Below are 22,201 nucleotides of genomic sequence, written 5' to 3' on the forward strand. Positions count from 1 at the left end.
GAGCGATGTGAGTGCTGCTGGTTGAGCCCTGATCTAACTCGTACTTAAGCGTGGGCTAACTTCACCCATATGAGCATACCCAGCATTGAGAGCAGGGCTTCTGAATTCTGTTTTGTACCTCTGAATATGGAAAATACATCTGGCTTAAAAATATCCATCAGCTGAACCAGCATGGCGCAATGCAAAGTATGGCAGTCCACTGATAGAGTGTGATGCAGGGAGAATGTGTGCAGAGCATTGCTTTCGGTGAGCATGACAGCCATTAGAAGGGTTAATGCCATTCATAACATTGCTCACATACACCCATGTCCATTTTAGCCTTTGCTTGTGCCACCTCTCTCTGTGATGATGCCGTGTGTGGTTCTTCCTTGGCCTCAAAGTAATGCAGCAGCAGGGAACAGAGCCGAGATCTGGGAGCAAATAACAAGCCGTGCTCATCGGTAAAATAAGGAAAACACATTTAGCATTTACAGTTTCTTTAGTCATCAGCTACATAAAAGGCATTTTGAAAAAGGAAAAAGAAGCCTAAATGCATATTTAACCAATTGACCAGAATGGCACTGAAGGAATTTTAACATATTTTGAAGAATTGCCTAAATACATATTTACCCAATAGACTGGAACAGCTCCTTCAGAGTCTCTCTCTGGTCTCTTGGGTACGTAATACATGTTTTTAAAAACTGCCTGACTATATATTTACCCAATAGACCAGAACAGCTATTAAGTAAATAATACACATTATATAACTATGTCACTGAGTTTATTTATTTATTGTTTTGTGGCTTCTTAGCAATGAAATTTTTAAGCGAATGCAAAGAAGATAAAGAGGTAAATGTAGGGTATTTACTAAGATGGTAAAAGGCCATGAATGTGAAGTTAGCATATGTGTGTCACACGACAGCAAATATCTCTGGTTGCCAGCGTGCTATTGTGTGTGTTTTTAAAGTACAAGGCATTGTCAAGTACATCAGAGCCTGAGGTGCTTAATATAGAAGATAGAGGAGCAGTTGGGAGTTGGAAAGGTCTGGCAGGAGAGAGGGAGAGGAAAAAAAAAGGGAAGATATGAATCATAAATTCCGAGGAAAGACGGGTAAATCAAGCAGTTAATTTTGAGAAAGCCTAAAGATAGGACACGAAACACTGAAAATATATATTAAAAACAAAGCGCGAGGAGGAAAATAAGCCCAACATCACAGCACAGGAGACCCGTGTACCCCAGTCCAGTGTGCAGAAGGACTGTGTCACGGAGTACAAATGGTCCCCTCTACTTCATAACTGCCTTAAAAGAAAATCATCCGTTCAGTTTGTTGACCCTTTAAAGGGTCTGACAGGATGACTTTTCATTCACTCTCCATACATTTCTGAGAACATTAAAATAATTGCAATGGACACCGTAATCTATTATAGTGATTGTTTGTGTTTGTTTGTTTGTTTGTTTTCCCCAGCAAAATAATTTACTTCTGAATATAATATTAGTGATTTCTTTTGAGTCTGGCCACAGTTGGAACAGCTTTGATATCACAGAGGAATAGATCTGTCTTGCTCCCACTCTGTCCCCCCCCAGCACAGAGAGGGAAAAGCAGCAGCAAGTTTCAGAGAGGAATAACATCATTTGAAAGCAACACACTCTTTCTGCACTGAAGAAACACACTCACTCCTGTATTTAATTTTTCTCTCCGTTTCTTTTTCAAGTTCAAAAGTTGTGAGTGAATAAGACAGTAAGGAAGGCTTCCTATACTTTGCACAGATCTCCAGGTTGGCAAAGGATGAAAAATGGCCAGGAAGTGGTGGAAAGCAGTGAAGCCAACTTTTATTACAGGCATATTTTTTCCATGCACAAAGATTCTACTTCCTGGCCAGGCCTCGTTTCTCACTGAAATCTCTCTGCCATCCATGCACATTGAAAATATCATGTTCCCTGGTTGGTCAGCAGACACAGATTTGTTGGCACTGCACATGACATAGTCTGGGTTGGGTACCTGAGGTCCCACAGTGCTGCTGGATTGATGCTCTCCCTGGTTCCAGGCGATGGTACAGAAAACCCATCAGTGAATGAGGAGCTCTGGGGCACTTTACCTTTATTTCTGCTTCAGCTTTGATAGCCAGGCCCATAAAAGAAGTTCATAACACCACCGCCACTCATCAGTTCAGTATCACTGGCGGTGCAGTCAGCAAGAGGTTTTTGGCTATTTCGCTATTTTACCTCATTAAACCCTTAACTACATCAGCCAAAGCTCACCTCTTCATTTATTTAATGAGCTACTGAGTGTTATTAATAACATAACCCTGGACAGCAAGAGGCAGCTCTCAGCCAGGAGCATGTTGGCCGTGCTGACCCTGTGGCTTTCCCAGAGGACTGAGACCCTTCTGATGCTTCATTCCACCACTGCAGGCTGCCTGGTTTGACCACACGTCCCCCTGCACATCCCCTGTGAGTAGCATTTCCCTTTCCCACACACGAACATCTTGTTGGGAAGGGACAAACAAAAGATATTGAGAATACTGGCCAAAGATCCAAACCCACCATAGAGCCCGTTATCTCATGTTATATTTGCTACTAAACAAATATAAGTTTTTTACTTATTACCAAATTCACCCAGGCTTTGACTCAGCAGCTGATGGGTGTAAGTGTCTATATCCAGTTTCTATCCCTGTACTTTACAGCTCTCATTTCCTGAGTGCTTTTAAGTGAGAATCTGCTGTGCTAGAGACAGTAACATGAAGGTAGCATCACAATGCATCTGTCGTCTCCCTAAAGTTTAGAATAAACACATATTTACATCCATGTCTCACTATTTGTTCTTCAAATCGGGCATTACTTTTGTTGCATCATTTCCAAACTCACCATTCACTATTTAGCAGCCTTCCTGCAAGACACAAAATCCATTGTGCAAGAATTCCTAGCAGGCTGCAGGAGTGTAAAAGTAGACAGTGTTTCCTTCAACAACAACAAAAAAAAGATGGAATCATCTTTCGCAGATGTAGATGTGTGCTTGTTATGCCAAGATGAGACAGATGTGGCTCTATTCACTCAGGGACAGGTGCGGAGGAAGAAGAGATAAAACATTTGTAGTAAGTGTAAGCAACTGCATGGCTGTTGTTAAATAAATAAACATTCTGCCAATTATTTTTTTTTTCTTTAAAAGAAAGTTTATTTGCTTATTTATTTATTTTTTCCCAGAATGTTTATTTTAAGCTGCAACTTGGCTGTGATTTATTCAGATCTCTGTTCTTGCATTGATTTAGATTTATAATATGCGTTCTATATAGGAACATCTGTTTGTACGTAACAGAGGGAAGGTACCTTGGCACACATGAAGTGCATATATGCACATGCATGCACATAGCTGGTGAGTAGAAGATGGACACAGAGCTGCATGCACCAAGGTGAAGGGTGGGAAAATATCTTCATTAATTTAATGATGCTTTGTGCACGCGTGCAAAGGGCTGGGAAAGAGAAGAGAAGCAGATGCTGGTGTCATCTCCTGTGGATTAAGCCAGTTCAAGCTCTGGATTGCAGGACTGAAGATGGTAAATGTCGAAGAGCCTCATTGGCCTTTGACCAAATGGACACTACTCTGTGCAGAGTCTTCCTCACTTAACCCATGGGAAATGTGTGAAATGGTTTAGAGCATGTGAAAGAGCTTGAAACTGGATAAAAGTTGGCTCCTGATATCAGAGCCCAGGAGTGGCTGGGGAAGAGGGTCTGCAGGCAGACTGCTGGGGCTCAGGCTTGGGCTCAACAGAGAGAGGAGGTGACTCAGTTGTTCATAGACTTGTTAAATATATTGCTGTTTAAATATACTGATTGCTTGGTTATTTTTCAGTTGTTCTTTTCTGTTTGTTTTTTGGTTCTTTTTTGTGTGTTTTCGTTGATGCTGTTATTTCTTACTGGCCTTCAGTCCAGCTCTCTGCAAATTTGCCACGGAAAGAGCTGAACTGAAACGCATTTGGCAGCACTGTGACATCCTCATCCAAACAAGGTGGGAAGGAATTGCAGCAAACTCCCCAGCAAAAACCAAAAGCCACCTTAAAGTTGTAATGATGGGCAGCCCACATGGCAGACTTGTCCTACAACCGTAGTAAATCCCCATGCATGGGTGTAGACGGCAAATGCTACCACGTTTCCCTTGGAAAATCCTATATTTTCCTCATCTGAATGTTGGGACTAGATGATATTTGTGGTCCCTTCCTATGGAAGCCATACTAGCATTCTGTGATCTTAGACAGACAAGGAGCCATCAATGAAGGTTTCGTGATAAAAGGAAGAGCCTAAAGTCAGGTCATCAGGATGGAGAGAGCTGGTGGGTTTGGGGAGATGTTTGTCCTGGGCTTTTGCTGCATCACATTGGAGAGCCTGGGCTCATGCAATGCCTACAAAACCGTTCTTCAAGGCAGTTCCCTATTTGGTGCCCAGCTTTAAGCTCATTTGAGGCCAGGTTTGTTAGAGAGGCAGCTTGTAGCGTGCCAAGAACCTTGCTCCTCTCAGGGACAACAAGTGAGAATGAGTGCAGATGAGAAGAGAGGAGTGCCATGAAGCCTGGATGGAGCTGGATTGCTTTTCTCTGAAATATTTAAGTGAGCCAGGGGAGGGAGGAGAGCGAGGATGATAGAGACGGTGATGGAAGGAGGAGTGAGGAGCTGCAGCTGTGAGGAGAACCAGGAGGAGCAAAAGAGAAGGACGGTGTGATTTGGAAAAAAAAAAAAGAAGAAAAAAACCACATTAATTATGGCTCCAAAACAGGAATCAGAGTGGGAAACAGCAGCTGGGTGCGAGAAAGAAAATGGAGAAGATGATTTCTCATTTAAAATACATTTCTTCAATCATAACACGGCAGGAAAGTGGGAATTTGCAGCTGGGCAAGGAATTGCGGTCCCTGGTCGGAGGGAAGAGAATGAGCCCTGGGCTCCAGGCAGCACTACGTGCTCAGAGCAGGGAGAACTGCATGGGGTGGGCAGGGCAAAACGCGCCTGTGTCCCACTTCCATGCAGTACAACTGCAAAAGGGTTTATTTCTGTGTCAGAGCAGGGAGCAGGAAGCACATCTGTAAGTAAAGTGAAGTGACTTTTCTATTTCTATCAGGCTTGTCAGCTTAAAGGTTTCTTCTTTCTTTTTTTTTCCTCCTCCTTATTTCTCAGCAAGAGGGGCCAAAGGAAAAACAGCAAGTTTGTTCACCATGTGAGGTTTTTTTTTTTATCCTGGCTGTTATAGCTTGACCAATGAATCCAGCTTAACAAAAATATTTCCCTTTGTAGGATGAACATTCAAAGACTTCACTGGTCCGTGTCCAAATGTGAGACGCTACTTTGTTTGAATGCCAAGGATTGTACCAAAAAAAAAAATACCCGCCCAGTTAACGGAGGGCATAATATTAAATCTAGTGAAGTCTTGAGGAGCAGCACTCACATACTGCTCAGTGAGACTCAGTGACATCTCTCTTGTTGCGTATTTCCATCACCGCGTGTGTGGGTCTTCCACGTGTGTCAACAGGAGTAGGGGAAAGCAGACTTGGTGTTTGCTCTGCTGGGGAGCTGGACATGCCAAGTGTGTTGCAGTGATACTATTACTTCCTGTACATTTGTATTTTCTACACCCAAGCACTGATTTGCTCCTTATTTAAGCAGCATTTTCTTGATAAATTAAAAAAGCAGCAATAGCCATTACTGCAGGCTATATACAGCCTCTAATATCACTTAAGCATATTACAGAATATAATATCTGGTACTTAACGACTAACTTGCATATGAAAGCTCACATAATGTCTCATAAAACCCTTAAAATGGCTTCAGTTTAAGAGTCTCTTTAAAAAAAAAACACCTTCAGGGAATATTGTAAATGAAGTAGCACTCCAGCCTTAGAAGGAAAAAAAAAAAATCACACACTTGCAGAAATTTTTAATATAAATTGAACACATTAAAAATTAATTTTGCATGACCATTTCGCATTGCGGTGCCAATGCATAGTTAAGATAAGGCCTTAACTCTTCTTTGTTTAAAGTAACACGGAAACGTGTCTCTCTCTTCATTATCTGTACGTAATTATAGTTTTCATTAATCAGAAATTGGAACCCCATCCTCTTATTAATGACAGCCCTGGCTGGAGATCAATGAGACCCTACCTGTTTCACTGAGGAAACTTGGTGTAAACTTTTAGAGAGCTCGTTAAAGAAAGGCATGACCTTACAATTAGATATGGCTGTGCAGAGCTGCGTGCATGTTTTATGTCCTATGTTAGTCAGAGAGAAGAATTTGGTTTATTCGTCTGTTTTATGACACTTTGCTCATAGAAAACTTGTAGATTCTCCAGTGACGTCAATCGACATCTCTGTAGACTCATCTGACATAAGCGCTGGCATTAAAGATGCTATACCAAGAAACAGTTTGAAGATAGATATTACACTTCAGAGGGAAAGATATACAGAAGAGACCTATGTCAATTTTCCTCTTCTAATGCAGTTTTTTGGTTGGAGTCATGGCCATGGTTTTATGGCCAGGTGTTCCCTTGCCAGGTGTGCTGAGCTCTGTGCTCTTAATGGCTGAGAAACACCCCGATCTTTGAGATGCCACTATGTCACATCAGGCAACAGAACATTCCCTAGTTGGACTTGGTTGAGTGTTTTGCTTCTTTTAGTATCCAGAACGTATGATAACTTATTACTTTCTTATATTATTTACCTGTAGGACTTAAGTTTATAACCACAGTCTGAAAGTTTCTTAAGTGCTATAAACAGTTCTTTAAAATATTACACAGTTATTGTTCCTAATATTCATCTATGTCAGGGATTAATATCTTTGTGAACATCATTAATTCCATTGGAGATGTAGGAGCAAAATAATTTGCAATATGGATTTCATTACTCCTATAGCTTCACCAACCCTATGGATTCTTGGTCAATAGCGCCTTGTTTATGTAGTTCTTTGCAAGTTAAAATACAGTATTTAGTTCACACCAGTTCTGACATTACAGTCATAGACTCACAGAATCATTAAGGCTGGAAAAGGAAGATTTCTAAGATCCCAAGCCGAACCAGCCCCACTGACCCAGTGGTGGTCCCCAGTCAGATCTTTGGTTTCATGATGTGTTTTATGCCTGTGTCGTTTGAGAACGAGAACCTACGAGTTAAAGCGATATGGCTGGTGGGCCATCCTCACCATATTTCATAGCTGCGTAGTCCAGCATCTGGGACACAGTGTGCTGAAAGGTTTTAATTGACCCCTTCATCAAACATACCCATCTACTCTCAGGGCTGATTCCAGGTTGGGTGTGCGTGTATCTGCAGTCACAGACATACATGGCAGAAGGTTCAATGCGAAAACTGTCACGTTGTTCTTTATGGGAAAGATTCTTTCTGCTGCAACACTGCAAGAGAATAAAAAGAAATTATCTTTCACTGCAAGTCAATTTGTGGGACGTAATGGCACAATTTAGAAAGGAATATTGCAGACAGTAAGACCACTTGGATTAGAAGTCTTGAATCAGTTTGCAGGGCTATATATTTCTATAGCGTTGTGTTTTGTTGTGTGGGGAATTTAATAAGAGATGTAAATCTAAAAACCATGATGGTATTGCCATAAAATATAAAAGATTCATGTATTATAAATAGATACGATAAATAAATTATTTATGTGAACGTATATGTGCGTGTGATTGTGTGTATGTAGGCACACATTCACTTTTCTTTTTGAACTAATTAGTGGTGAAGTCATCTATCGTGCATTGCCCTGTGACCTGTGCAAGAGCTTTAATGGCATTTCCTGCAAAGAGCTGAAGGTAGAGCCTGCTTTGTGCTGAGCTACGGCAGCTCCAACTCATTCAGGTGGGGAATAGCACAAGCCATGAGCAGAACAAAGCTATCAGCAGCACCGAGGCAGCCCTGAGCCCCAGGCATGACACAGGGTGTTGCATGGGCTCCTTGCATCACTATTTTAGCAATCTGCTGCATGTTCCTCTGCATCTTTCTGCAGCAGCCGCACCATGACAACATTTTTGCTGCTCTGATTGACAATGTACCGCACAGTGTGCCAGCTCCCCAAGAGCACGTGCACTGCTCGTTAGGATTAAGTCGCACAAACTATCTGGTAGGCACTTAAGACTATAGATTTCTCCTTGGTAACCTGTTCATCTAAAGATATCCGGCTATACAGCCTCCTATTTTTAGGATGGGTGGGACTCTTCTAAATAAAGGCACGAGCAAAACAAAATTGGAGGAGGGCTCCAGAACATTAGAGAGAGAAAAAAATCCTATGCGACTTCAGTTATGTTATTAACTTTTCCACTTTTGCTGCAGAAGTTGTTTCTGTCAATATTTTACTTTAGCTGTGCTGAATGGGAGGAAGGAGCAGGGTCCAAGCAGATGGCTGTCAGCAAACTGATGACGGCAGTTGAGAATTAGTGTCCAAATACAGTATTTAAAACTTGCTACAGTACATAGTTTCCTGCGTACGCATGCCAAAATAAATCTGGTTTGGAGAACCTTTCGGGATCTTTATTTTATTTTTATTTGGAGCTTATTCTATTAAGAACAACGACGCAGCAGCATACCTTCGCCTTGCGGGAGGGTGACTCCATCAGATATTAGATACAGAACCAGACTAACCAGAAAGCCCTCCAAAGCATATCTTCACTCCTGCTATTGTCTATCGAAGCATCTCTAAGTGTTGAGATGAATGATAATTGAGCAATAGCATTAATTTGCGCCCTTATTTTTTCCCCCCTTACTCACTCCCCCATCCACAGGCACTGTAAAAACCCCTCCTTTGTGCCTCTTGCATTTTTACCTCCTCCAGGCAGCCCTCACATAGTAAGGGATGGGAACCATCACTCTAGGAATATCTGACTTTAAATTACCAGGATGCTGAGCAGAAAAGTTCCCTGAGCACCTGAAGCACTTCTGCTTTTAGCAGATAAGTGCTGCAAAAGGCAGTGGCTATTTTGGCTTTGGGTCTGCATGTGACTAATATGTTGTTGTAGATACCTGGCTGCAGTGAGGTCAGAGCAGGGGCAAGCTGTCTCTTCTGCAGTGAATTAGAGGCTTACATTCATTATCTTCCAATACCTCATTAAAACAGCTTTAATGTGGCGAACATTTGATGGTAGACAAAAGCTTTAATCTTGCGAATATCAAACACACCTGTGTTACATTTCCTCTTGCGAGCAGTTAGCAGAAACAGGTTAACAAGCTATTTTAACTCCTTAATCTGCTGAATTTGTGTGGAAACCAGACTTTCACCAGTCACCTGAGTTTGAACTCAGGGAGGAAAAAAAAAGCAGCCCGCTAACACCCCTAATTTATCAAGCTCTTTTTTCAAACTCTGACTGCTCTAGACACTTTTAATCATCTGTTTAATTTTGCACCTTTTTTTTTATCCTGATATATTATATGCAGGTTATACTTAAGGCCCAGATTTGCCCTATTTTTCTTCCTCATCTGACCTAGATTCAAATTTACACACTGTGAAATAGCTAATAAATCCCCATTAAGGTTGTAAAAGGTGAAGGTTCAACCAATGTGCAAGTCATCAAGTTCTAATGTAAAACTGAATGAGCCTTGATATTAGCAGCAGCCTCAAAAAGTGAGGCTGAAAGGCTCTACAGGTTTCCAGCTTTTTTTTATGGGAGGCCATGCTTAAATCACCTAATCCGAGACAGCTCTGCTAAGCCCATACAACAACAGGGACAACAACAGACCTCAATAACAGCAAGGAAAAAATAACAGCCTTCCCCAAACACGAGATGCTGGTGATTTTAATTTGTACCACCAACACACTTTTTTACTTTCCAGGCATTCCATATATTTTACTGCAAGTAAATACAGTTCAATAAATATTTCCTAATAAATGCTACAACCTCTAAACACAAACATTCATGCAAAACCCTCGTAAAACTTTCCTGTATCTCTCCATGTTTCTGAAGCCGAGGTGTTTTTAGTTTGCTGTTGGAGGCTCAGAAAAGTACTTTGTCCGCCCAACTTGAGAGCGTTTTCTTTCTTCCTCGCCATAGAAAGTATTACAATGATTTACAGAGACACGCTGAAAGTAAATTATGTTGTAAACGCCTGTCCCCCGGGTCGACAAAGAATCACAGGGAAAAAATGCAAAAAGTTTGAAATTCCCAACAGCAAAGGTTGACAGGAAAATATGGTGTTGTTTTTCTATGAGTAAAAGTAACTTTTATGTTGTGTTTTCCCATGAGAAATTATAAACTTTCAAAGGAATTTTAGTCTCTTGTATGCACACATAAGAGCAATTTATCTGGTACTGCCCCAGTGAAAACACTGTTAAGACTTTAAAGCTGTTAGAACTATGGCTGAACTTCATCTAGACTGCTACTACTTATTTGTTCTTGCTGCCTCTTCTTGTCAAAACATTTACTCAGACTTCGAAGAGTTGCAAGTTGGCAACGTGTTAATAATATTAGAATGCATTTGTGTCGGCCATGTGGCTGCAATATTTGAGTAAATTCATCACTTATTTAATGAATAATGAATTCACGAGAGTAGCTATGGAGACGTAGAACCATATGTAGTAAATTAAATGGGAACTTGTCAACGTACAGTAACGGCGAATGTCACCAAAGTAGTTTTGTCTGTTTTATAGCAGCGGTGATGCACTTAAGTTGAGATTGGTGTGTGTACTTTTCTTACTACGTATAGTTCACTCACGTTCCTTCACACCTAAGTTATAACAGTGATTTCCAACAGGTGTGACAACAAAGTGAGAATTTACACAAGTTTCTCTTTGCTTGCAAAGGTGGAAGAATTTCAAGATATTGTTAATTATTTGCAGGCTGAATATTTAAAAGACAGAGAACAAAAGAAAGAGGTGAATGGACGTTACTCAGATGAGTTCTCAGCTGCCCTATAACATGGTGGAAACTCCAGGCATCAAGGATGTCTTCCAATGCAACCAACAGGGAAAAATCAGGCCTTAAGAATAGCAGCATCTCTGAAATGAAGGAAGTTAATAGGAAATTGTGAAAATAGGATGCTGAATAATTTCAGAAAGCTGGGCCTGCACTTCTGTTTGTATTCAGTGCTGTGAGCAGCTTTTTGGGCATCACATCAGGTCTCACAGGCACTTGTGTGTCCTGTTTGCAATGTTCAGTGGTTAGCAGTACATCTAAGAGTTAAAGGGAGTTTCCAGGTGGGGAGTTTAGGAAGAATTTAAGCTTGGCTTATCTTCAGCTTCCAATTCTGACAGTACCCAAAGATTTTATAGAATCCATATTTCTAGGCTCCATGAACAAAATGGTGAGAGGAAAAACAATGTGAAACTAGACTGTGTTGATGTTTCAAGCCATAAAGAGTTCCAGTCTTGTCTCTTCTCAGGCATAAGACTCTCCAACAAGTAGTTCCTGAAGAGCCGGTTTGTTCCACCAAGCCCACTGAGACTGCTGTCATGACTGTAGTATCCACCCACTGCTCCTCTGTGCACATGAACCCAGAGCTCATCATCCTAAAGACACAAGCCAAGAAACAGATATGTTTTACAAACTTAGCTCCTGGGATCTCCCTCCTAAGATTCACTACAATGTAGTTTCAGGAACCCATGTCACACCTACCTACCAAACTTTCCCTTTATGTTTTCAGCTGTTGAGTTGTGTTACATCTCCTCATGTCACGTCATGTTGAATAGCATTACTGCCTTCAGAAGTGACGGGATAGAGCGTGACTTAATGCGTTTTGAATGATGTGACACTATGTGACACATGTCATAAAATCATTGTCACCCATCAAAAAAAAAAGTGACAGATCAAATTCAAACAAAGCTTTCTATATACTTTTAGTGGCTACCCAATCAAGTAAAAAACAAGTATTTCAAATTGTGAGCCAAAAGCGTGGGAGTGTGACTCATTTTCGGTCAGTCCTTATACACTTAACTTGTTGTTTTACATTTCTTCCACGTTTCTTCACAGTGTTTTATCCATTCGGTGGAGAGGAAGCTTGTCTAGTCCATTTATATTATTCAAATATTGTTCATATTTGTCAGTCCATTATTTCTAAAAAGGTTTTGTAGCCGTTTCCATGAATCATCTCCATTTACCTTATCTTTCCCGAGGCCTTTGAGTTATTACTGTGTTATGGAAGTAGCAATGTTATGGAAAAGGTTGAATTTGTCATCTTGCAACGCAGCAAACTGAACTATCAAGGAAAAGGAAATAATTTTCTGTAACTCTACATCTGACGAATACAATATCTATTAAAAATACTATACTAGTTTATTTCCATCCTACAGATCTGCTCTTTGAATATTTCTCATAAGAAATGTGAGACAGGAGGGAGAAAATTAAAAGTAGCTTTGCAAATAAATTGCTTCATCTTCAGACTAAAACAACATCAGTATGGGAATAAGCCCAAACAGCTTTTCAGGATTGGAGTTGGGACAACTGGCAATACCCAGCAAGTAGTACCAATGTATTAACATTGCACTGTTTGCAGAGTCAAAGACTGAAGTTTTCCAGAGGGGAAAGGAAGCATCATACAGTGAAGGGCTGTGAAAGATGGTGTGGGTGCCATCCACCATTGTGATCACATAAGGGAACCTTGAAATGTCATAAAATTCCACTTTGTTGTCACTACTGTTGGTTGTATGGAAAATTAACACATTTAATTAACTGCCTGACCAAAGCAGATGTTACCTTACATAAAACCTTGAACGCTGATGCCCAGCATATCCCACTAGGTGTTTGAATGTGCCAGTGGAGTAAGACTATACAAGTATCCAAGTCAGAGGCAACTTTAAGTTCAATACCAGAGTTATTTTCATGACAGTGCTCAACCTGTGCATGCAGACACCCATTTTTACACATCATCTTTTGATACTTGGAAGTACTTTCCCACTACGCATCTCTACACGTATAGATATCTTCATTTGTATATATGTATGTATAAAGTAAGCCTTTTCCACATATGTGAAATAGTGACGAGTTATAGCGTTATTTCATTAATGGGAAGGATATCCTGCACATAGCAGAATGTTTTCTAGAAGTCATCATTAAGTTATAAATCAAGTTTCAAAATACAGCAACCTCTGGATAAGGAGCATTTTCTCTCTCAGTACTTTTACTATTGATTACCTCTCCATTTCTCTTAAGGCAATTAGACAGATCGGTATGATAGGGAAAGGTGTTTCACCAGAGGTGTAATGACAAAGGATTAGCATGATAGGAAGGTACTATGGAAGGAAGAAGATTGCTTACCTGTATCAGAAGATTCCAGGTTCACAGAGGAAAACTCCACCAAGGAGGGATCTCCAGAAAGACAGCCTTCCCCAGGGGCAGTCAGCCCTTAAAAGGGGTCTGAAAGAGGTGCAGCCAGGCTGCAGCCCATCCAATCAAGCAGCTGAATTGCCTTCAGCTGTGCTGTCAGGGCTGACCAGGTCCTTTCCCCAGGTGCTTAATCAGTGGTTCAGGCTGTGACTCAACAGTTCCCATACACCTTTCTATGCTGTGATAGCCACGATTTTTAGCAAGCTAAGTGTGTACACTGCACGCAGAAGAGGACAGTTTCTCAGCCAGAAAGAAACTGGCACAGCCTCACCAATTTCAGCAGAAATATTCTAGCTTAATATGTAGCCATTAAATAATATCTAACTTGCATACAGCGTTTTCTTCTACAGGTTTCAAATCATCGCAAGAGAAATAGACCCCAGTCCTGCAAACACTTATGTTTGCGTAACTGTGCATAGGGGAATAATCCCATTAAATCAATGGGATTACTCGTGTGCATAAAGTTAAGCATGTGTGTAAGTGCTTGCTGGAGCTGGGCCTGAGAGAAATGACAGGGTTTTTGAGCCACTCATGCAGCGGGTGTGAATGCTCCTCTTCTGGTTGTGTAGCTTCAAACACTCCTCTCAAAGTCAAGTGGTATTTGTAAGGAGAAAAAATTGCCCTTTTTTCCACCAACTCAGGACATTTTAAGAATCTGCAAACAATCCATTGTCATAACACAAGCACGGCTTGCAAAGAGGTCTCAATAAAAGCTGAACAAACCAGTTTCAGGCTGAATTCACTGACAGTTTGGGTGCCTACAAGGTCTTATGACGTATCCCTTCGTATTTGCTGGTTTATATAAATGGACTTGAATCTAAAGGTCGTCAACTATATGCAGATGTGAATCATGCTTTATTTCTTGATAATCTTGATAGTCAAGTGGAAGAAAACTAAAAGAAGCAAACCAATAGAAATAGCAATTATGAAATTAGGACAAAAAAAAATAGACATTCTGTTTGTACATACAGGGAAACCAATTCAGCCTAAGTCAGGGGGCACAAAAGTTCGCTGTGTAGGCAGGAGATAAATGAGTCAGAAATATTTTAGGAAAAGATGGTAGAAAATGCAGTGCCTAAAGAGTCCTGTTAGCCATCCAGGAAACAGCTAAGGACTTAGGAACAGAAATTGAGAGAACAATGTCTTGTCTACAGTTCCTCTTTCAAAGAATCATAGAATGGCTTGGGTTGGAAAGGCCTTCAAAGATCATCTAGTTCCAATCACCTGCCTCAATTCTCGACCAGAATGCTTCAGTTCTTAGGGCTGGTCAGAGGTGGATAAACCCAAGCAAGGATGTATCTGCACATCATATTCATAGATACAGCCCCATAACTGTTACATATTAGGTGAGCATCCCCCAGAGATCAAGAACTGGTGATTGAAACTGGAGAAATTTATCCTTTCACCATTTTGTTTATTGAATAAAACAGTGATTAATAATACGTTGACTCAGACCCTCGTGCTGCAGATTGGACCCTTGAAAACAGCCAGACTTTGAAATGAACATGCAGATAGTAATATATAAATTATTAGTATTACGTATCAAATACGAGCATACACAAAATAGCAAATAGGAGTAAGTGACAGTATAAAGCATAGGAACTAGAACCAGCCTGACCCCTTTATAATACAGAAATAAAAGTAGAAAATTGTGTGTGGTCTTCCTCTGATGCCATAGTCAGGATTTTTATTGCAAACACCTTTCTTCAAACACCCATTTAACATGCATCCATCTGTCAGGCGATGTTTTCCACGGCAGTGTTAATGTGCGTGTGCCCCCTTCCACTTTGGTCGTTCACACCTTTAACTAGGGCTGGAGCCGGAGTGAAATAAACAGGCTTCCACAGTTTGAGTATGAAAGGCTCAAAAACGTGAGAGACGCTTAATCAAAAAGAAGGAATAAAACAAAAAGCAAAGGACTGAAGAAGGGCAGAACACGGGTTTGAAAGGCAATGGGCTTTAAAACCTTTCTTGCAGATATCTATTTCGGAAAGTAAGAATGATGACAAATAGCTTGGAGACAGAACACATCCACTGGCTGAAAGAAGAACCCTTTGCCCAGCTCACAACCAGGTGCTGTACCTGTGCTTGTTTAAAAGACTTCTGGTTTTAGATTGCCTGTCCAGAAAGGCTTAAAGAAGACTTCTGCATAAAACGACTTACGTTAGTTTTAAGAAGAGCTCCTCAAAGGATGCATCATTCTGAGCTTTGTGTTTCCCTACAGCATTCTACCTTTCTTCAGAAGAAAAAAATAAATCAGTGAGATATGAAACTTGAAAAAAATAGACTAAGAAAGTTAGCACCTTAATGAAATATTAAAAACGCATCAGGAATACAGTTCTGGCATTAAAAATAAACAATAACATTTCTTCCTAGTTACGGTTCACTTCAATCCTTTAAAAAATTAATTATTACCTCTTTAAATATTTGATTAAATTAGATTTGGGTGGGTTATCGCTATCCACAAAACACACGTTGTTGTGTATAAATTTGCTTCCTTCAGTTCCTGACATGTACGGGCGTGTTGTATGGCTGTATGATTATTAGAAAACTAAATCCAACGACTCTGTTTTGGCAGTTTGCAGAGCACAGACTACAAAGTACGTACTGAATCCTGTCACTTTGGATGAAAACGCAGTATTATTATGTTAGAAATCTCTAATAAAAGAGGAAAAGTAAAGCAGCGAAATGACATTATACTTGGGACTTTAACACCGTATCTTATCACGTTGGTATATCTCACGTGGTATAAAAGGCCACATTATTTTTAATAATGGTTAATTAGGATTTGGGGATAATAGCCTAGAAATCATAAGAAATTGCTACACACAGAAAGCCTATTCTGCTCTCAATGCATGAGGATTTAGAACTATGCAGATAGCAAGGAGAGCATAAACCCTGTAGCATGTCCTAGGAGAGGTAAGACAATTATTTTTCAAGTATTTTGATAAAAGCAAATTAGTCCGACTGGATAAATAAGAAATGCTGTTCGGTGACTGCAGTGGCTGATACAGAGTTATAAAATATTAAGTGGAATATTATAAAGGTATATATTATAAAGGTAGTCTGTAATGATAATAACAACAATAGATCTTTCTTTTTCTCTCCTTTCGCCCATATTTTTAAACAGAGATTCAGGGCTGTTGGGATGGTGGCTTGGCAGTTCAGTTCCCCTTTATAACCAAACAACCAAACAATAGCAAGAGGTTTCTCAATCATTTTCCTTTTTCCCTGTTGGAGGAGAAGATTTTAGAATTAAGAGGAAGATTGTCAGTCCTTGGCCTCCATACCAGTATTGCTAACAGGAAAACACAGAGGGGAAGGGTTTTTCTTGGCATTGGGGATAAGGATGCGTACCAGCAAAGAGCAGTGTTGCGACTATGTTCAGTCTGCCTGGACCAGAGAGGAGGCAGCAGGGATTTTGGTCCTAAGAGTCCCAAACTAAGTTTAAACACGTGATGAGGGGATGAAAAAGGATTCAGTGCGACATGATAAAACCTCAGTAACCCAAATTTTACTTATTAAACTTCCTTTTATAAAGATAAATTATGTATAAGCTTCATTGTAGGAGGTTTAGGTTGGATCTGGGGAGGAAGTTTTTCACACAGAGGGTGGTGACGCACTGGAACAGGTTGCCCAAGGAGGCTGTGGATGCCCCATCCCTGCAGGCATTCAAGGCCAGGCTGGATGTGGCTCTGGGCAGCCTGGGCTGCTGGTTGGTGACCCTGCACATAGCAGTGTGTTGGAACTGGATGAGCACTGTGGGTCTTTTCAACCCAGGCCATTCTATGATTCAAAATGGAAACAGCCGAAAAGTTGCATGTTTTTAGAAAGATAAGATGAAGCGAAACTTTACCTGAGACCAGAAGTTCTTTCCGTTTTGTGCTTCCTCCAGAGAGAAATCACTGAGCTATAGAACCAAACAGAAAACAAGAATGTTTGTCTTTGGGGAATGTAAATTGTTTTTTCAACTACATTGAGAATATCCAACTTAATCCTTGGGAAGTCAACATTTAAAAAAATAAAAAAATAAAAAAATAAAAAAATAAAAAATTCTCCTTTTAAATTAATATCACAATATCACAATGCCAACATCTGGCTCCTGACGTTGTACATGTCAGATGGCTGCTTTGAAATGCTAATTGACTTTGTAGTAAAAATAAAGAGTAGGTGTCTTCAGACAAGTGTTCTTGCACATCCTTCACTGAGATCCCATTGGTTATGCAGAGTTCAGACTTCAGTGTTTAAATGCCTGTTGAACTGGTACTGTGGATAGGAGTTAGTGTCATAATATGCATCTTCTCATTCATTAAAATGCCCAACATCATCTCTTCTCCTTTGCAGGAGAGTGCCTAGTCAGGATGCGTACTTAATGCCATATACATCTGACAGCAACTCATGCACTCCTTCAAACAGCTTTACCTTGTACTTATGTCTTCAAACTGAGATGCCTAACTTTGCAGAAAAACTGAGCTTTTGGCATGAAATGCACCCATCTATCCAAGCAGCACAGTCTTCTCAGCCTAAAATAGAACTAGAGTGGACTGAAGAGGCTGCGCAAGGCATTCATTTGCCCTTGGCTATGAAGTAGAGACACCCAAATAATAACAGCAAGATCCGGAGGAATATCATCTTATCTTGTGGAGAATGAGAAAAGAAAGTGCCTGGAAAACCAGCCTGCAGATTGAACTCTCTTCCTGCTTCAGAGCCATCCTTGGGTGCTTCAGCTCAACAGCTATATACAGCTCTGAAGCACTCAGAGTCATAGGGAAGGAAGCTGGGCACAGGCAATAGCATAGGAAAAACATTATCATCATTATATATATAATAATCTGAGCTTCATTTGCATACTTTGATTTTGCTGTTCAGTAAAGTTTGGTCCCTGAGGCTCTCAGTAAGGTCACTTGAGGGGCATTGGGAAGTAGCACAGAGAGGCAATGGGGAGAGATGGCCCACAGCCAAGGAACCTGCCCCAAATTGGAAATAAGCTGTTCTTGGGTGTTTTGGTGTTTTGTTTTTTTTTTTTTGGGGGGGGGGGGGGGAGAGGAAAAAGGGAAGAAAAAAAAAGACAGCTTTGGATGGGAAGGCTGTTTCCACAGCCAAGAGGAATTATTTGAGTTGGCTAATGTAACACGACCGGTTGAGCCTTTGCCTTTCATATCCTTACTTGCCTGCCTCCCTCCCTCCTCAGGGCAGTCTGAAGGAAGGGAAGGAACAGACAGATGTTCCTGGCCTGTGATTCCGGGATGTGAGAGCACATCCAAGAGATTTGTCACTCTCCAGAGGTACCCAGGTGGGAAGTGGGACTCTCTGCTGGGTCATGAGGGTCTCGCTGTCATCCTGGGAAGTTGTGCATAAAATCCCAGAACTTTTCCAATGGCAAAATAAATGGGGAGGGGGTGGGGAGGAAAACCCCCCCCAAAAAGACAGATTTAAGTGAAGGAAAATGTATTCATTCTCCCTGCCACTTCTGTTGCTTTTTGTTGCGCTTAGAAAGGCAGCCTGGTCCAAAAAGAAGGAGGTGGGCTCTGGCCATTCCTCTTCTTAAGGTAAAAGAAAAAAAGAGGAAGAATTTTTAGTCAGTGGTTTTCACACAAGACCAAGATCCTGTCCTGCAAACCCAAAATGGGATGGCCAGGAAGGTCCCGATGGGATCCTGGTGTTTAGTGGCCCAGAGTCATTGTTAAGGGAGTAATAGGCAACAAGTTGGCATCACTTTGTGCTGGCATGGTGAGTCTCGCTGTCTTCTGCAGCCCAAGAATACTTACATCCACATAGTAATGATGAAGATTCATTTGTAGTGATGAAAACCCCATAAATTCTGGCGTGACTTATTCGCTCAAACCACTCAGAACATGCAAGATAAAGTCAAATCACACAGTCTAATGAAAAGTAGGTTCTGGCATTATTCCACCTATCACAGAACTGTCCTCAGACTGGAAATAGAAGCTCACAGCATTCTGCTCCTCTAGAGTCGGCACCATTACTTAAGGAAAAGGAAACTCTTTAGTTATGGTGATGTCAAAGCTACAGGTCATTCACAAAGAGACATCTTTCCAATGTTTAGGGGACGATGCAAAGTTGAATGTTAGGAGCACCTGGGAACCATAGGCAAATGTAACTAGCTACAAAACACCAACATGGCTGACATTAATGGCTCAAAATAGAGCAGATCCTGATTTTTTTTTCCCTGCACCTTTCCTCTCTTCCTGCTGTCATGTGAAGCACGCTCCCAGCCTGAACACATCACATAATTCCTCTTTGGTTCTCTCGTTGCAGCTCATATGTCCTTCATTCTCACACCATATTTAAAATCACTGCATAATACAGTTCTTGTAGGAACACTTTTACTCCCCTGTATTCATCCCAGAGAAGGAGGAATGTTTTAATGAGACTATTTTCTTGCAGTGCTCATTCTCATGCCCTTTTCCCTCCGCAGTGACAGTCAGTCTTCCTCTGATCTACTCAAAAACAAAGAATAAATGATAACACACTGCTGTTGCCGCTATATTTCCTCGTCACTGATATATTTATTTCCTTCATAGAGGTGTTTTACCTTTGGACCTCTTTTTCAAATAAAGTGGCCTGCTATCAGCAAGTTACATTCAAGAACAAAAACACAGTGAAGACATCAGACCTTAAAGTTACCGGTCTTTCATAGTACTGCCAAAAAGAAATGATATTTCATTATATGTGAGTCTTACGCCAATTTAAAAACATGTGAAAAAGGTAAAAAGGTCTTTCTGTGCAATAATTCTGCACAGGTCATCAACCACGGTGTTCAAGAGGTTTTCTGTCTTACACATTCCCAAATGAAGTTAATGTGTTCACTTACATGCTTGCTGTCCCGTCTGTCCTTACAGCAGAGTCCCCTCCTCCACTTTCTTATCACCAAATCTAATCTCAGTTTGTTATTTCTGCTTCACCTCCATCATGCACACAAATCCAAAGCCCATCTGCAACCTCGAGTCCCCAAAACCAACAAGAACATTCTTTGTTCTAAGGATTAAAGTAGTTTACCGTTTGTTTTTTAATCTATTTTTTTCAATGCTTGAAGTTGGGAGCTCTTGTTGGGATATCGCTCGGCACTATAATTAATTACCTTGTTTACTTTACGCAGAATTTTTCTTCTATTGGATAGTAGTAGTCAGCAATTGGAAGTGAACTCAAGAGATCTAACTCCGCGTCTTCTGGAAGTGATCTAACTGTTGGATCAGTGTGTCCCTGGCACATTTGTAGAACAAATTCATATGTCGGTTTCCACAAAGTACTGGTAGTGTCTCAGCTTGCCAGCTCTTCCGTTCTCCTGAAAATGAAACAAAATTCCAACTTTAAATGCAGCCTCTGCAGCCTGTTCCAAGATTGAAATTCAAACGCGCGGATCAGAGGTTGCCTCTTTAACGCTAGTTTTGGTTAATCGAGAGCTCAGATGGACGTGCTTCTTCAGCTGTGGGTTGGTATTGTGGGAACCTGACAAAATCATACTGTTTTGAACACGTTCCGATGTGCCGGTGATGTTTTGAGAAGTATTGATCTCTTGTGGGTTCTATAATTTAAAACACCTTCTGGATCAGGTAAACTCAACAGACTGGCACACCCAGTTGAGCCAAGTTTTCATGCTTTATATCTTATAAACTGAATAAAGAGGAAAAAAAAACCAAAAATGTTCAAAAAACCCACATTCACTGCTGTAGAAACTCCACCAAACACAGTGGAAGGGTAGATCTCTTTTAATCAAGCCCTTGATTTGTGTCCTGTAAAGGGTTTTGCATTTTGGCCCATCACAAAGCCCTGCCCCAACAGGGCTGAGATATTTCACGGTGTATGATAAATAATACTTTAAAAAACTCAAAGAAATGAGGTCTCTGAGCATTTTGTTTCGTGTTTTTTTTTTTTTTCCTGAAAAGTTTTACTCTACTTATGAAAATTTAAATATGCCTCTCGAGAACCAAAACCATCACAGCAAAGAAAACAGCAGGACAAGATACGAGAGTGCTTGTATTCTGAGCACAAAGACATCTGAAAAGAAGACAAAGCCTGACATTTGCCCCATTTTAGGTGAACAAAAATACATAAATAAATTACTAAATAGGCTTATTACAGAGTCATTCTGCTTTTTCATATACCTACAGTGAAAATGAATCATATTTTAATGCAGGAAAACCAGGTGACAACATATTTGAATTCTGTATAAGATAATGAGCTGTATTTTCATTTGAGATGTGTCAAAATAAAATACCACTGGGAGAAAGTGTGTCTTACTGAATCCTTTATAATAGGCAACATAACCAGCAATGTGTGAAACCAGAGAAATTCAAAACCGCATACTAAGAATCACCTTTAAAAGGTGGCAAGAATCTTTTAATGCTTTCCAGCTCTTCTCTTTTTTGGGGGGGATAGACCAGAGAGGAGAACGCTCACAAAGATTTTGGGGTCCTCTATGGGAACAGTTCTTCCATGGCAGTTATTGGTATTTTTGATAATGAAATGCCCATCTGATGGTACGGACCCTGAGCTGAGCTGTCTGAGACTTGGACTGTGCAACAAACAGACAGACCTTGAAACTTGCTCTAATAAAACCAACAATTTTCTTTTTCTCCTTTTAGTTATTTCAATCCCTGCCGAGTCTGCATGGCAAAAAAAGGCAAAAAGGGTTACTCTCTTTTTTGTTTTCCTGTGTATGAACAAGTAAATGAATGAAACACAAGCACGTCTCACTGCTCTTCCCAAGGCGGATAAATGACCATCATATGTCACTCTGAAATGGAAAAGTCCTAGCGACATATAAAGTCATAGAATGGCTTGGGTTGAGAAAACCTTCAAGATCATCCATTTCCAGCCTCTGCCTTGGGATGGACACCTCCCAGCAGACCAGACTGCTCAGGGTCCCATCCAACCTGGCCTCGATCACCTCCAGGTATAGGGGACCATAAG

The 22,201-nt window shown here is 40.7% G+C and overlaps 2 long non-coding RNA genes across 2 annotated transcripts; both read right to left on the reverse strand.

Moving 5' to 3' along the window:
• Positions 1–6,788: 6,788 nt before the first annotated feature.
• Positions 6,789–20,567, reverse strand: LOC140255185 (uncharacterized). Its single transcript, XR_011904425.1, has 3 exons — positions 20,370–20,567; positions 17,124–17,177; positions 6,789–7,360 (listed from the first exon to the last, which is right to left on the reverse strand). It is a non-coding gene; the product is annotated as an uncharacterized lncRNA (long non-coding RNA).
• On the reverse strand, positions 8,572–13,246 carry LOC140254955 (uncharacterized). The gene is made up of 3 exons (XR_011904343.1): positions 13,199–13,246; positions 11,561–12,140; positions 8,572–11,454 (listed from the first exon to the last, which is right to left on the reverse strand). It is a non-coding gene; the product is annotated as an uncharacterized lncRNA (long non-coding RNA).
• Positions 20,568–22,201: the final 1,634 nt, after the last annotated feature.

Source organism: Excalfactoria chinensis, chromosome 7, assembly GCF_039878825.1.
Source record: "Excalfactoria chinensis isolate bCotChi1 chromosome 7, bCotChi1.hap2, whole genome shotgun sequence".
NCBI lineage: Eukaryota > Metazoa > Chordata > Aves > Galliformes > Phasianidae > Excalfactoria > Excalfactoria chinensis.